This window comes from Seriola lalandi, unplaced genomic scaffold, assembly GCF_002814215.2.
Source record: "Seriola lalandi dorsalis isolate HSWRI2012SDOR001 ecotype SW California unplaced genomic scaffold, Sedor1 jcf7180002054544, whole genome shotgun sequence".
Classification (NCBI taxonomy): Eukaryota; Metazoa; Chordata; class Actinopteri; order Carangiformes; family Carangidae; genus Seriola; species Seriola lalandi.
The window spans coordinates 4079033-4094439 of NW_019525097.1; the positions used below are offsets into that span (position 1 = coordinate 4079033).

General features: G+C 40.7%; 1 long non-coding RNA gene across 1 annotated transcript in view; it reads left to right on the plus strand.

Annotated features, from left to right (window-relative positions):
- The window catches only part of LOC111661480 (uncharacterized), a 69406-nt gene extending 54510 nt beyond the window's left edge, over window positions 1-14896 (plus strand). Inside the window, exon 4 of the long non-coding RNA XR_002761228.2 lies at window positions 14751-14896. This is a non-coding gene — a long non-coding RNA (uncharacterized LOC111661480). The remainder of the gene's footprint in view (window positions 1-14750) is intronic.
- The last annotated feature ends 511 nt before the right edge of the window (window positions 14897-15407 follow it).

Below are 15407 nucleotides of genomic sequence, written 5' to 3' on the forward strand. Positions count from 1 at the left end.
AAAAGTGTCCACCTTTGAAAAACAATCAAGACTTATTCGCACCTCTAGTGTGTCAAGGCAGTATGCAAGCTTTGTGTGATCGCAGTGTGATGAAAATCAATCAATCAGAGCAATGTTATGTGGCATTTTAAGAGCCCCACAAGCAGTAGAAGGGTAGCTTCCCGATTTGAAAGTGTAGCAATGAAACGCGGAGCTCCTCACATTACCCATCTGCCGTGTAACTTGTTTAACTATGGTGGTAGTTTGCAATGAAGGGTTTGGGGTTTGTGTGTGAAGGAAATGAAAAATGGAAGTGTGACAGGTTCCACTTTTAGTTTCAAAAGCAGCGCTGCTCCTCCTTACATGACAGTGTCACAAATGTCAGACTTTCCTTCTTTCACCTTGAAAATGGCTAAATTTTAAGTCTAGAGACTAGAAACTAGAGACTCAGAGGACTGAACCATCAACCATCCCTTTTCAACATCATAGCTAATCTCCTCCATCTCCTGTTCACTGTGCCGCACTCAGCCTAATACATACAAAAATGCATGGTGATAGTCAATCTAGCAGCCAAATCTAGATGCAGCATGGGCGAGGCGTCACTGACTCATCACACAGTGTTTCTCCAGATCTAATGGACAGCTGGCAGCAAGAGTCTATGTCATGCAGACTGGCCCAGCCAGGCCGGCCTCTCCCCAAGGTCACAGCCAGTCTCTCAGAGAGCACTGGCAGCAGATGGTGGTGAAATGATGGCCCATCATTTCCCATCCAGGAGAGAAGATGGCTGTTTTTTTGTCACAAAAAGCTTGTGGGGATTCTGCTGTTTGTGATTTAAGTTCTTTTTATAGAAATGTTTCCATTTCCCTTTTGGTGAAAGGGTCCATAAGTCCAGGCCTTTCACAATACACATTACACGACATTCAAACTTGCATCATTAGCAGTTCAAACCTGTTGAACTAATCTTTTCAATTAATTGATTTGACGTTTTTTTGACGTTGGAAATGATTGAAAATTGTCCAGAGCGATGTTTTCAAATGTGTTGTTTTGTCATAGATATATTCCATTTTTAGTGATATACATTTAAAAAGAAAACAATAGCAAATCCTCTTATTTGAGAAGCTGGAACAAGGGAGTGTTTATAGTTTTGTGCTTAAAAAAGGACTGAAACAATAAATCAACTACCAAAATTGTTCCTAATAAATTTCCTCTTAATCTATTAGTGGAATAGCTGACTCATCCCTCCAGGTGTTGTGTAACAAAATTCTGAAAGGATGAAATAATAATAATGAACTCAAAGGTCCACTTTTGACTGTCCGATGTGGTTAACAGATACATTTTTATACATTTATTCTGTGCTACTCTACCACTATCCAATAAAAAACATGAACTTTAACTTTACCTTCAGCAAAAAGAATTTGGCAGGGACAAATATTAGATTTAAATCCTCAGACCAGTTTATCAACCAAAAGGAATAAAATGTTATGCCATATCAGTGCCACCGGGACATTTCCAGAGGATCCCCACAACCTGGATTTGTGACGATGACGATTTATAAAAACACAAGTATAGACAATAACGCAGATTAGACTCCATCTTCTTGCTAATCAACAAGGCTATCAGATCATCTTCATGCATCTTAAAGGCTCAAAAAGTTTCAGTGTTGAAGTCTTTATTGCTATAGCAACCAGCAGATTGAATTTAGCTCTGTTGAGCTAAAAACAGAATGGAGATGCACTTAATGCAACACTGTTACAGAAACAGAGGCTTAGTCACCACCTCCCTCCCTGGTGGACACATACATGTACATGCGCATTCACACACATGCACACACAAACACACACACACACACACACACACACACACACACACACCAATTCATACATAGTGACCTGCATTGGAGTTCCCTGTGAGTTTTCCTTTAGCCCTTCACTGGGGAACTGGAGGAAGTAGAAGAATACAGATGAGGAGGTGTGTGTATGAAGGTTTGAGTCTGTTGCTAGTGGAGATTTTGTTTCCTCAAAGCACTAATGTTATGTACAAAGATAAGGCATAACAAGTTTAGGCAGCAACACCCTGGTGCATTCAAGAAAATGATATAATGAGAAAATCAAATTTTTGAACACAGTAGACAATGAATGAGTCCGCACCCATTCATCTCACACAACACACACACAGTTGTAATCTGTTTTAAGACTGATAGTTGCGTAGATTGAATTTTCAAATTAAAAAAAATTTTTTTTTTTGTGATATCCAGATGCAAAAGTGAACAGCAGCTATTCCGAAACACTTTTGTTCTGATTGACACATACGGTCTTAAGAATCTTAGTGACAGAGACAGCAAGACCTGACTGAGTGTTTTCTCCTCAGTCTCCCTGTATCTAGGCAACAGCAAACCACCACGATTATTACATCATCTGGCAGAGCGGGCCTCACATGTATTAATCTCAAAGCAACACTTAGCTGAGCTTAGTGAGCGGTGAGCGAGAGCAAAGAGTGCTTTACATGTAGAGAGGGGAGAATGGAAAACAGGGCAGAGGGTTGTGGCATGACGAAGGTTTGTTAGTGTGTGCATGTGTGTATGTGTGTGAGAGAGAGAGAGAGAGGGTATATGTGTGTGTGTGTGTGTGTGTGTGTGTGTGTGTGTGTGTGTGTGTGTGTGTGTGTGTGTTGGGGGCCATCCACATTTTTATCGGAGCCATTTCACACAGTATTACACAGAATATTACTTCACATGCTTTTGCAGAGTAGTGATGGACACACCGCTGCTTCAATGGTTTATGACCTCTATTGGGGAACAGTAGTAACTGCAACATCATTGGCCAAACACTGAGTTATTGTTCCAAAACCCAGTGACTGTGTTTTGAAGGCCAGAGATCTCAGAACTGAGTATGTAACCATTGAGTCAGTGGTGCTGATCAACATCGCATCAAGTTATTTTTGTGCTATGTGGCAATTAACTCTTTACTAACTGCTTTTTTGAAAATGAAACTACTGGCACTGGTAGGTTCAGTAGGAACCGACGAGCTTTTGGGTCACAGAGAAATAAGGGTTTAGCTGACAGTTAAAGAGAAGAATAGAATAACACCATCCTTATCCTTTAAATCTACATTTTCAAATCAAATCAAAATGCGAAGGATTTTATTTTGGTGTTAGATGCCTTGACTAGTATTAATAACACAGAGAATTGTAGGATGTTTGTTATTGTTTCTTTCTATATGGTTTTAAGGGCCTGATCCATTATTAAGCTAAATGATGTTGGGCACATTCACATTTGAGTGTGACATGGACATTAGGTTATGCAAAACACTGGCCTGTTTTACTCAAAGATTCATAAACAGTATTAATGTAAAAGAAAAAAATTGAACAGCATCAAATTATGTGGAAAAACATCTTCAACATAAAGTGTTCAGGAGACTGTGGTAAAACAGGATGCCAGACTCTCTCTTCCTACTTGCTTGCACCCAGCAGCCAGACTGTATGAATAATACATTTAATGCATCGAACAAGCTAATCGCTAACACAGTTTGTCACGCCAACAAGTGACTATTAGTTGTATCTACTCACTTCTTAATCAGTGTCCAGAAACAAGTGTCTTATCATGTATGTCTTCTTCAGCCACCGTTGATGTAACCCGATGTCTGCACCCATGTGTTTTGTGCACATACACGTGTGTCTGTTGTTAAAGCCCACGCTGTGCTCTGACCATGCAGTTTTTATTCATGCACTTCTGAAACCAATAATGATTATCATTGACTGCCGTATTTGTGGGAAAATTTTAAAAAAACTCCTATATCCTGATATACATGTAGTCGCAGATTTATAGGTCATGTGATATTTCTTTACCCTGTACAGAATCTACTTTTGCATTTTGCTGAACTCTGTGAACCTCAAAAAGTCAAAGAGGAAGATTTGTGCTCCTGTATTGTACAAAATTACTGCAATTAGGGTCAATAGGATTATTGATAAATACCACTGACTGAGATTTGTAGCTTTCAAAACTTGATTTCTGACACATACTCTATATTCCTTAGTTGACTAATATATTTTCACATTTCTTTACCAAAATACCACATTAAGGCCTTAGCACAATGTCATTTTGTTCTGTACATTGTGTTATTCATCTTAGAATTTCCCTAACCCTTGGAAAGCACTCACAGAAATTCACTGACTGCATTTCTTCACGTACAGGAAGTTCTATGTTTATATATTACTGTACAGAAGTATAAGCAAGCCAAGAGATGTGCTTCAAAATATGCCGTGCAAATCCCAATCTTGTGGATAAAAGCAGCGTCTTTCATATGGGGACAAAAATTTTCAGTCGTCCAGCTTTTGAAAGGCACAAAAACAGTAATGAGCACATGAACTTAGTGCAGCTGTTGACAACAGGCACAGCCAGTTTCAGAAATCCAATCCCATATTTTCCATTAAAATTCAAGTGGCTTCAAGTGATGACAGTGACCTAAAACGTATCTGCACAGAGTGTTTTTGGTGCTTCCTTAGCCAACATGCTTGACAGTGAAAACATCATATGGTTCACCTCTCTCAGGCTCCAGCAAAAGAATTTCACTCTTGGTGACAGGAACCAAGTTGAGACGTCTAATTCATGAGTTTGAAAGCAGATATGGATCACTGAAGTCGTGATCAATTTCTAATTTCTAATCCTTCAACTTGGTCTCAAGAAATGCAAGCAACATTAGTAAGATCCCTCAGAAATATGAAGCCAGCTTGTCTGGTGACAGAGACTCCACTGTAAGAGAATGGATGCATTTAAAGCAAGCAGGAAAACGTTTGGCAGCCTCCTCTGTGTATGGCACGGTAAACACAGTGAAGATAAGCAATCCAGATAGTTACTCCAACATTCAGAAAGTCCTTCTGTCGTCCCCTCACACTGTCCTTGAGCAGTAATAAAAAGCAAGTACAGATCCTGGCTGTCAGACTCTCACCTCTCATCCCTGATGCACATCCACTTGTCTAAGATGATAACAGAGCCAGCTGTTGACATGGATGCAAACAGCTGATCGCAGGCTCAACCAGGGAGAAAGAAGTAGGCCTATATCATCATCTACCATGTTTGGAAGAGAAGGAGATAGTGAGGAGAGCAGTCAGGGGGGTAGTAACAATGCTGTGCAAAGGCTACGTAAAGCAACATCTCCAGGTGCTCCCTTGAGAACCAGACCAAAAATGTTATGTGCACCCCAGGTTACAGAAATTCAGCAAAGAAAAACTGTACCTTAGCTTTGCCTTCACAACTAAAATTCTTTCTTTCTTTTTTTTTTGTCAAAAGCGGAGAGGTTTCTTACAGTACATGGCTCCAGACTGCAGCCAGGTGACTGACAGAGTCTTACCTATTTCATTTTCAGCTAGGTAGGGCCGCTGGCTACATCTCAATACCCATAACTGAACGAAACGGTGCTTTGTCACTCAGGTTATTTAAATTCCCTGGTTGACTTTTAACTGGCAAAATTGACCGTTTAAATTCACTTTAATTGCTCTAATTTTCTCTTTTTTCTCTCAATAATTTCTGTCTGTCTGCAAAGTATTATTGTCATATTATTCATCTGATGACTTGAGTTTAAAAGTCATCAGATCATCATATTTTTACAGGCCACAGTTCTACAAGATGCAAACAATGAGATTTTGGACATCAATTTTTAAGGCCTTGACCTCTTTTATTTTCTTTCACTTTGTAGTCTGATTGCAACCATTTTGATGTCCTGCTTTGGTGTTTCCATCAGCTGTGTTTTGCTGCATATAAGCAGTGTGGCTCTCGGTCTGTGGTGTGATTTGTCAAAGCAGTCTGACATTCAACAGAAGCTGTCTCTACTTAAGACACCAAGAGCACACTGCAGTGACAGAATATTTTAATAAAGATGCTGCTGAGGGAGATTACACAAGCACAAACTGGGTATTTCACACAGCAATATTTCTTATTATGCCCATCTGCAGGCACAATAGCAAGCTTTTGTCCTGGTTTCAGAGTGCCTTGGGTGGTAGCACTGCTGTTGTGGAGGGTTTTGTGCAGGGATAACGGCCTGAATGGATAACGGGTACAGAGGCAAATCAGTATCCTACGGGGCATTAAGACATTCATCCAAATGATTTTAGCAAGTACAAGACACAAACTATTTGGTTAATGTGATTTTCAGTAAAAGCATGCAGTGTAATTCCACAGGGCTGTTTGCTTTTTTTTTTCATGGCAACAGAATTCAACAGCAGCTCATATGACAGATCCAGATAAGATTTTATTAGGAATCACCTGCTCTTGCATTTTCATTTCCCCTTTACAAATAAATGCTACCATAGAAACTGAGCCTGTAATGTCGAACACAAAAAACCAGTAGACAGTCAGAGTGTGTATCCACCTGACATACTGTACAATCTTTGTGTTTCTAGGGGGGGATTATCAAAAGTACTCAGAGAGAAACCAACATCCTCTAAGGCTGAAAAAAACCTCCAGATGTCAGGTTGACTGGCTGATGGTGGCTATGATCTTTTAATACCACCTTAATTCTGTTAAACTCTTCGTGTTAGTAAAGCATGTCTATACTTGCATGTTTCAATTCAGATGCCGTTGGACACTACATTAAAAAGAGTTATGGAACTGTATCTCAAACTGCCACATTTTGGCAACCACTTCAAAAATTCAAAACAGATTTTGTGCCAAATTTTGTGAAGATTGGATGAATTTTAAAGTTAAAACTCTCTATACCTATTGAAATATTTGTTAATACAAACGAGGCCAGTGGCTCTAAAAACAGCCAACTTTAACAGGCAGTTTATGTGTATCAGTCAGTTCATGGCTGAGGTACCAGATATCAGATCAGTGTACCCCAGTGTATAATCTCCTCTAGTCCATGGCTTAACTTTCAGTCAAAGTGAGTCGTTTTAGAGATTTCCTTCTAACCAACAGACAGAAGAAAGGGACAGAAAATGCTTTCAAACTGGCTGGCTGTGTGCGACACTTCCCAACTCGACATGTTACACCTGAAAATCCTGAATGGGATCATGGGATATTGGTATTCTGCACCAAAACACCTATAGTGTCTTCATCGAGAGAACAGGGAGCTTTGATTTTTGGTTTTAATGGGTTGAAAGAATAATGGCTTAGAGAGGAGGTGCGTGCTTTTACCTGTCTCTCCTTCTTCTCAACACACAGCATGACACACAGCGCACACATGCCCAGTCTCTTAAGTGGTCAATCTAAAAGCATTGTAGACAGACAAACACTCTCTTTGACTAAATCTATACCTTTCCGCGGGATTATGAGAGAATCTTTGTAAGATTTGATAGGAAAAGTGAGAGAGTTGCCCTCTGGTGGTAGTATTCCTAGCTTAGAGGAAGAGGATTCAAGTATCTGTTTTATTTTACAAAAGTTACTTAACTTTTTACAGTGACTCTTGTTGTGGTGAAGGTTAAAGATCACAGATCTTGCTGATGATCTCTACCGCCGCTGTATTTAGTATTTTAAAATCCAGTCAGTGATAAAGATTATTCTGCAGCATGATCCTAAGCGCTGAAAGGCACATGTCAACACTTTTCACCTCATGCAGACTCTTCTGAAGACACCGAGACAAGCTTCAGAGTTTCCCATAATTAGTTTTGAATTAAACTGTCACTGCAGCGGGGTGCCAGACTGTGTTGTCAGTGCCCTCACCTCTGTGTGCTATGACACATCAGAGCCTCTCGTGTTTCTGTGGTGACAAACAGATCTAACTAATCCCACGCAATTAAAACGATTACTGAATGCTGAGGCTGCTAAAAGGCCTCAAACTAAATGGTTAGATTTCAGTCATCTGCCAGCACACATTTGGAAAGGCTCTGTTTGTGACTTTGATGTTCAGAAAATGTAGAGAAATATAGCATTAATATCACCAAGTTGCTGAAAAGTCCAAGCAGCAGAGAAAACAATATCAGTCCAACATATATAATCAAATAGTTTTCCCTTAAAATTATTCATCTGTCTATAACCAAGAGCTGAAAATTAATCAATGGACTCAATACTGAACTCCAGACAATCCTTGAGGGGCTTGATGGATCCCTATTAAGTGGACTGTCCAACATTGTTAATATTCCACATCCATGCTCAAGTTATGCTGATGAGCCAAGGGTTTGCTGTTCGGGCCAGGCAGCGGGTGCTGCATGCCAGCAGCCTGTGAGAGTCAAGTTAAAACCTCTTACGTTGGCTGTTTCCAAGTGGGCAGAGCCTTCTGATTAGAGGCTAGTTAGGGATTTGCCAAAGTGAATTGAAAGTTGAAAGAGTGGTTGAAGCGTGGAAAGTCAGTTTTTGTTTGAAATCGAATATAAAAGAAGTTGGACACAGTGTTTGTGCAAGGTTTAAAGCTCCACTTTATCACTGAAGTGGTAAAGTTTGGACAAGAAAATACAGTTATTCAGATGAAAGCGAGTGTCAAACAAGTTGATGTTTCTTCTTTACAAAGACCTGTATTTCACAGGTGTTTCGACTTAACACCTGCAGAATGCTTTACTGAAGACAAGTCTCTGTAGCAGTGCATGTGTGCTCACATGTTTATATACATGATACAGAAACAGCATGACAGAGAGCGTGTGAGCTTTCAGCTGAGGAAACCGGCTAAGCATTGCACCCTGCCATGCCCTGTCGGTGTTATATCCTGTCCGTAGAGCTCAGGCTACCCCCACTTGCCTGACTGGACGCTGGTTTAGCACATTAGTATTAGCACTCTGAATTCCCCGTGTGGACATGTACCACCTGGCAGGCATCGCCGCCCTGTGTGAGTCAGAACACTCTGGCCATTAACACACGGCAGGTACCATGGCATTGGCGAAGGATCAAGCCCATGTGGTACTGTTAACCTTAGTGTCCATACACACACTCACACACACACACACACATACACACACACCCACTCCCACAGAGTTTCTCTCCTGCCTTGACAAGTGCTGATCCTATAAGCGCTCCCCAGAGTGCGATAGACTGAGATGACTGCTACCACCCTGCTTCTCTGCAGGCCAACCCTGCACACAGCATATCCTATTATCAGCTATGGAGATGTTCACTATAGATGCTGTTAGGGAGAACACACACAGTCAAATCAATTTCACGCATGATAACATACCGATTAAAACTACATAGGTCGATAAAGCTGATTCTGATCTCTGTTTTTTCCCTGTGGGATGAAATTCAAATGTAAAATAAGAGAGCCCAAATTAAGGACATATTTGTTTTATGTATCCATTCCATATTTCATCTAGTATCTGCTTTTTTATTTAGGGATGTTCGTGTAGCCAGGAAACATTGTTTAGAAACATTGAGGTCTTAAATCTAAATTCATCCAGCAGATGACCACCCAAAAAACATGATATTTAATTTATTCATTTAAAAACACTATAATATATATTCTTATAATAACAATGTATTGAATGACAATGTGAAAACAGTGTGACACATTGTGCTCATGTTGATGGACCTCCAGATAATTATCACCTGAATCTGCAGCCCCGGCTTTAAGGAGCAAGTTCAGGCCATTGTTTAGCTGTACGGCTCCAAACATTACTGTTTTTTTTTTCATTCTGGTTTTCAGCTGCAGCAGGCAATACACAACTAACCCTAACCTTAACAAATGAATACTAATGTCACACCATGTCTGCAGGATTTGTAATTAAGCAGCTGTTTGCAAACATGTAGACCTGTAATGATTAGTCACTTAGCTGATTGACAGAAAATTAATCAGGATTTGATTCAAAAATGAACTGGCTCCAGCTTCCACTATATGAATATTTGAGGTTTTCAGATGGGAATAATTCCCTATTTTGGAGAAAAAAAAACTGCACTTAATCGGTAATTGAAATAATCTTTAGTTGCAGCCTTACTAATATGTTTTCCTAACAGATTAATAAGGTGCTAACATATCAGATGGACTCATCTTTTGGTTGAACCACAACAGTGGGGCAAGCCCTATAAACAAGAATGTCCCTGGCTGACTGACTGAGTGATGAAGTCACACCATTGGTCAGCTGGCCGAGTGTTGGAGATTCCCCACCGGTCGTTGCTCTTTCAAAATGATTTCGTGCAAACAAGCATTGTTGCCAATTTAGCATCTGTGTTGCTAGATCAGTCGACTTTTCAGACAAAGCACATAGCCACAAATCTAGCGACGTTTGGACAAACCTTTGCTGGTGTCAGTAGAAGACAGCCAGTTTTGCCCTGTGAGCACAAGGTCAGGCTTACCCTCTGCAGGCGCACCTCTCTATGCTGACGGCACAGCAGCTGACATGAATGAACCTCTCACTTTGTCTCTGAGTGATCATTTACAAATAAATTTAGCCGAAATCACTGTGCAGCCATTGTTTTAATGTGTGTTGCGGTTATAAAACCAGGATTTCAGCAGTGCAGAGCAGGAGCTTGAAAATAGTTTGGTAGTGGCTGCTGGTTCATGTAGTCTTAATGGGCTGTGTTTCAGTCACTATTTCAAACGTGTTCTGTTGCCTGACAAGAGAAACAGGTAAACATGTAAATGATAACAGCTTTATTGGAAATTCAGCTATATTAAAAAACTGTGCATGTGAGCACAGAGAGAAGCAGAGCAGCAAACAGATAAAGGGCTGAAACCGGCTGACACTAGGCAGAATGCAAATAGCCTATGATGCAGTCCAGCCATATACAAGGTTCTGACCTAGGTTTTGCCACGTCTTGCTTGTATTTGTTCTGCTGACCACAAGTGATGAAAGAAATTGATAAGTGTAGTTTTATAAAGGTTGCCAAAAAGGTTCATCTGAAAGGTTGACACAGTGCTTAGCTTAATTACCATGCTCCTTTGACAAAACCAAGCAGTAACACCCAAAAAGTACCAGATCTGGTTGATGAATCAAAGGGTGGATCTACTCTTCAAACAGAGGCAGGCTGCATATTGACAGGGCAGAGCTTCAGGATTAGATATCCTGTTGCAACAGGGATTGCCCTGGCCTCCATACAGCAGGGACTCTCTGTTCAGGTCTGCACTGCATCATTCTGCCAAGACAGAAAGATCCTTTTCGCAGCTATTTTCGACACACTCCGTCCCTGTGGTGGACTCTTTGTCTGGCCAGGAATCACTTGTCACCTTTGTCACCTTGTAAGCAAGAACTACAGGGAACCATTTCTGGCTTTACAGCCCTAGGGGGATACAAGCAACTACACACATAAAACAGCGCACATGTAGCTCACAGAATGCAGTAGGATTTTTTTTTTTTTTTCAATGAGATTATATTGTTCACGGCTTACAATTAACAATTGTTTCCTGCATTCATTAAATCATCATGTCTTTTCACCTGCTGTTTCTGTCTCTTTCTAACCTCTTCTGCCCCTCACTCGCCTCACCTCTCTCCTCTCTGCACTCTCTCTGTCACTCTGACTCACTATCTCACATACACTGCATGAGCACACACACACACTCTGTCAATGACCACTCAGAGTATCACGCACAGCTGATAATTCAGCCTTCACAGCACTCTGAGACATACACAAACACGTACACACTTGCACATTCGCTACAGCAGAGCTTCAGGATTAGCAGCTACTTCTAGCATGACACACGGGGGGGTGGGAGAGTACAACACACACACTAACACACTGTACAATCACATTACTGGACATACTGAGCTGCAGACACACACACACTTGCACATTCACTGCCGTAAAGCTTAAAACCACCACAATAGCATATGCGTATCCGTCAATGGCACCATACATGCTTGTGTGCTTGCTAACACACCATTATATCCCGCACACACACTTGCACACCCTGGCCCAGATCCCTCTTATGAAGCAGCACTGTTTGGAGGAATGTACAGCAGAAGTGTGTGTGTGTGTGTGTGTGTGTATGTTCGTGGAGTGGGGGGGGGCGTGGGGGAACGCTACAGCTCCTGAGTATCTCCATGGAAACAGGCTGGAGAGCAGCATATCCTGCTCAGCGCACTGTCAGACACTGAGGATGAATCCAGTCCTCATTAGGGAAGCCAAACCACACCACACACCAGGCGGTTGATTCCATTATTAATTGCAATAGCTGTTTTACAGAGAAAAAAACACACACACACACACACATACACACACCTGGATGAGGGGTTTCCTCATGCTCGAAGTAGTCAATACACTCCAACTAGCTTATTGGACTTGGGTTAGGGATAGAGATTCTCTCCGCAGGCTGATCAATGTAGATTGTATGATTTTCATGCACGCTGATGCAGTCTCATCGTAGCTCATCATTGATTTTCCTGCAGACACCTCACATTTACCATTTTACCTTCTGTATTTTGTACAGTGACTGACAGTTCGTATAGAAAGTGGACATCATTATTGAGTCAGATCTAACTTGCTGATGATGCACTGATAAAAATAGATAAAAACTAATTCTCCAAGGCATGGGATTCAATTCAAATAAACTTGCTGCAAGAGATTCCGGTTGATGCTGCTTCAAAATCCCACAGAACTAAAAGCTCAAGAGTGGGTCAAAGTGGCTCTCACTGTGGGTCATGTGCTACAAGATGTGGTGTAGTGCAGAGAAGCCTTTAACTCAGAGTGTTTTTCAGCTGATATTTAATGACAAAGAGAGAGCTTGCATTAGCCATGAAATTAACAGTGCAGAGAGAAATTCAAGGTTGAGCCGCAGATCTGCTGACGACACTCAACAGCACTCCCTTACATACATTATGTGGGACCAAGCATTAATCCTATCACTGCTTTCTTTTATATCGACATCATGTCCCACCATACGGTAAATATATATCTTTAGGAAAAGGAGAAGCACACTGAAACTTCCAAGATCACCAGATTTTATTAATGCAATGTTTTGAGGTGCAAGGTCTTCAAATAGGTCAAATATCCATGCAAACAAAAAACAGGTTGTCTGTATTAACAAAAACTGACAGCTCCACCTACAATTAGGGGATCACACGATGCAACTGATTCTTGTCCTGCACCTATACCATATTGATTTTGATGTGCGTGCTACCATTTCTGACTCGAATATCCTCCAATACATTCAACGACTCCTGAGATGTGTCTCATTCATAGTTATCTACTCGGGTAAAAAGAGGCCAAGGGAGTACATGTTTCCAGTTCTCAGTGCAAAACAATAAACTGCATCAGTCGTGCTCTCTGTTGCCAATATCCAGCTCACTCCTCTCAATGCTCTCTATATTCAAACTCATATTCACTCTTCTACTCACTCATACACCCACACAGCTTCTCTCACTACCTAACATGGTATTGTACTCAGCACCACTCGGAGGGGATTAGAACTGGGAACTAGGATTCTGGTTATTTCCATACAGGACTGAATATCAGGTGCCCAGGAAACATTAAGATAAGAGAGCCAAAATGAAACTTTAATGATCCCTGTGGGGGTTTCTACGGTCACTGCAGCGATAGAAGAATGATGATATACAGTGGATAAGATGAAACATAATGCTGAGTAAAGATAAGACATCTGATTGAGTCACTTTTGAGGCAAAAATGCCAAATATCCTGTGGTTCCAGCTCCTCAGATGTGAGGATTTGTTTTATATCATTGTAAGTAAAGTTTTTTGAATGAATTGGACAAAACAAGACATTTCGATATGATATCTTGGGCTCTTTTAAATTTTTTACCAATATACTTACATTTTATCGACCAAATGATTAGTCATGAATTGAGGAAGTGATCTGGTAATTAACTGAAAAGTGAAAATGAGTGAAAATAATCATCAGCTTTAACACTTAAGTACAAAGAGTAGTTTCCAAATTTGCAACTTTACCGTGAGGGAAAGAAGATCTGTGTGGGATGTGAAAACTGTGAGCTATGCAGAGGAGATATGCAGGTGTGCACTGTAAACTGTTAATATGATTGGTATTTCATACACTGGTATTTCCTGTTCTCTTTTCATCTTCAACCATTAATACACTCAGTTGGCAGTTTATTAGGAACACCCAGCTAAAACTAAGGCAGTCTAATACAACAGTCCGGCAATGAATCCTACATGAAGGTTTTTGTTGAAAACTGTTTTAGAGAGGTGTTGATTCAACTGTATGATTTTGGAGAATGTAATCTGTGGTGTCTGTGTTCACAACTTTGTTTGCAAGTGTTCCTATTATTTTGTCCACCCCATTCAAATCAAGAATGATCACACAAATCAGCACCTCTTTAACAGGGTTTCAACAAAAAGTAAACATTATAACCTTCATGAAGGAGGGTTTACTGTATCGCAGGACTGTTGGATTACACCGCATCAGTTTTAGCTAGGTGTTCCTAATAAACTGACAAGTGAGGGTGTATATCAGCTGCTAGGACAGTTAAGAAATATTTTATCTTAAAACACGGCTACCACAGCCCACGGTGTTTATTTTTGATTCGATCTGCAAGTCAAAAGCAATGATCCAGCATTGTATTCAACAAAAGTGCTGAATAAAATATCTGTCAGTTTTTACCTTCTGTATTGTAGAAAACAACATGAAGTGGGAGAAAATACCATGGTGTCACTAGCAAGAAGCACGACTGTGACAAGAAAGAGAAAAGATGTGAAGTTGTGACAGTTTCAGATCTCAGTAGACAAGGTACAAAGAAAGGAAAACCCCAATCCTCATTAAAACTTAAGTTAATTGCTGGATCCCGGAAACATGACATTCCCTGTGGTTGTCATCAACACCCCAACTTTTCCCCAACTGTTATAGAAAAAATTCATTTACAGTGTTGAAATCATTTAGCCAAGGAGGGAAGTGCAGGTTTGTGCAGCTCAGGAGTCGGAATACAGTAATAAATTGCCAATTTTATTTGCAGTGCTTTGGGGACTAACACAAAACCAGATTCTGTGGTTACCCTGTGCAGATGAAGAAAAGAGATCCACGATCGGAAATTCAAGCCTGATGGGTGAGAAACACCACAGCTATGACAGTCAACCTTCATGAATAAAACAAGGTAGAAGATACATGTAAATGATTGTGTGTTATCACTTTAAATGTAACAGAATTCACTGGTATTTCTATTGTTGTCCTGTGCTGCACCCGGCAATGAATCAGCTCATCAGTTAATGGCTGATTAATCATTCCGTCCTGACCTCTAAACCCCACAGCAAAACAAAGAGAAAAGATGCCATCAACAGCCACATGTACCACTGCTCTAATCCCAAAACCAAACACACACACTCTGTGAGTAAAACTAAGAGGGTAGATAAACAAATTAGTCATTTTATACACTGTGTCAAATGACTGATTCGCCCATTCCGTAATAGGACACACGGAACATGCAGGAAATGTTTCATCTCTCTGAAACTGATCCACTGTCAAATCACCTGTCATGTGTCAGCTGTCAAAACTAGTATCGACCCACTGGCAGCAGGACCTGACCATTAGCTTGCATGTTGGTCGAACCATCCGTCTGCCGGTCTAACTATTCAGGCCAGAACTCAACAACTAGTGGCCGGATTTCCACATTGGG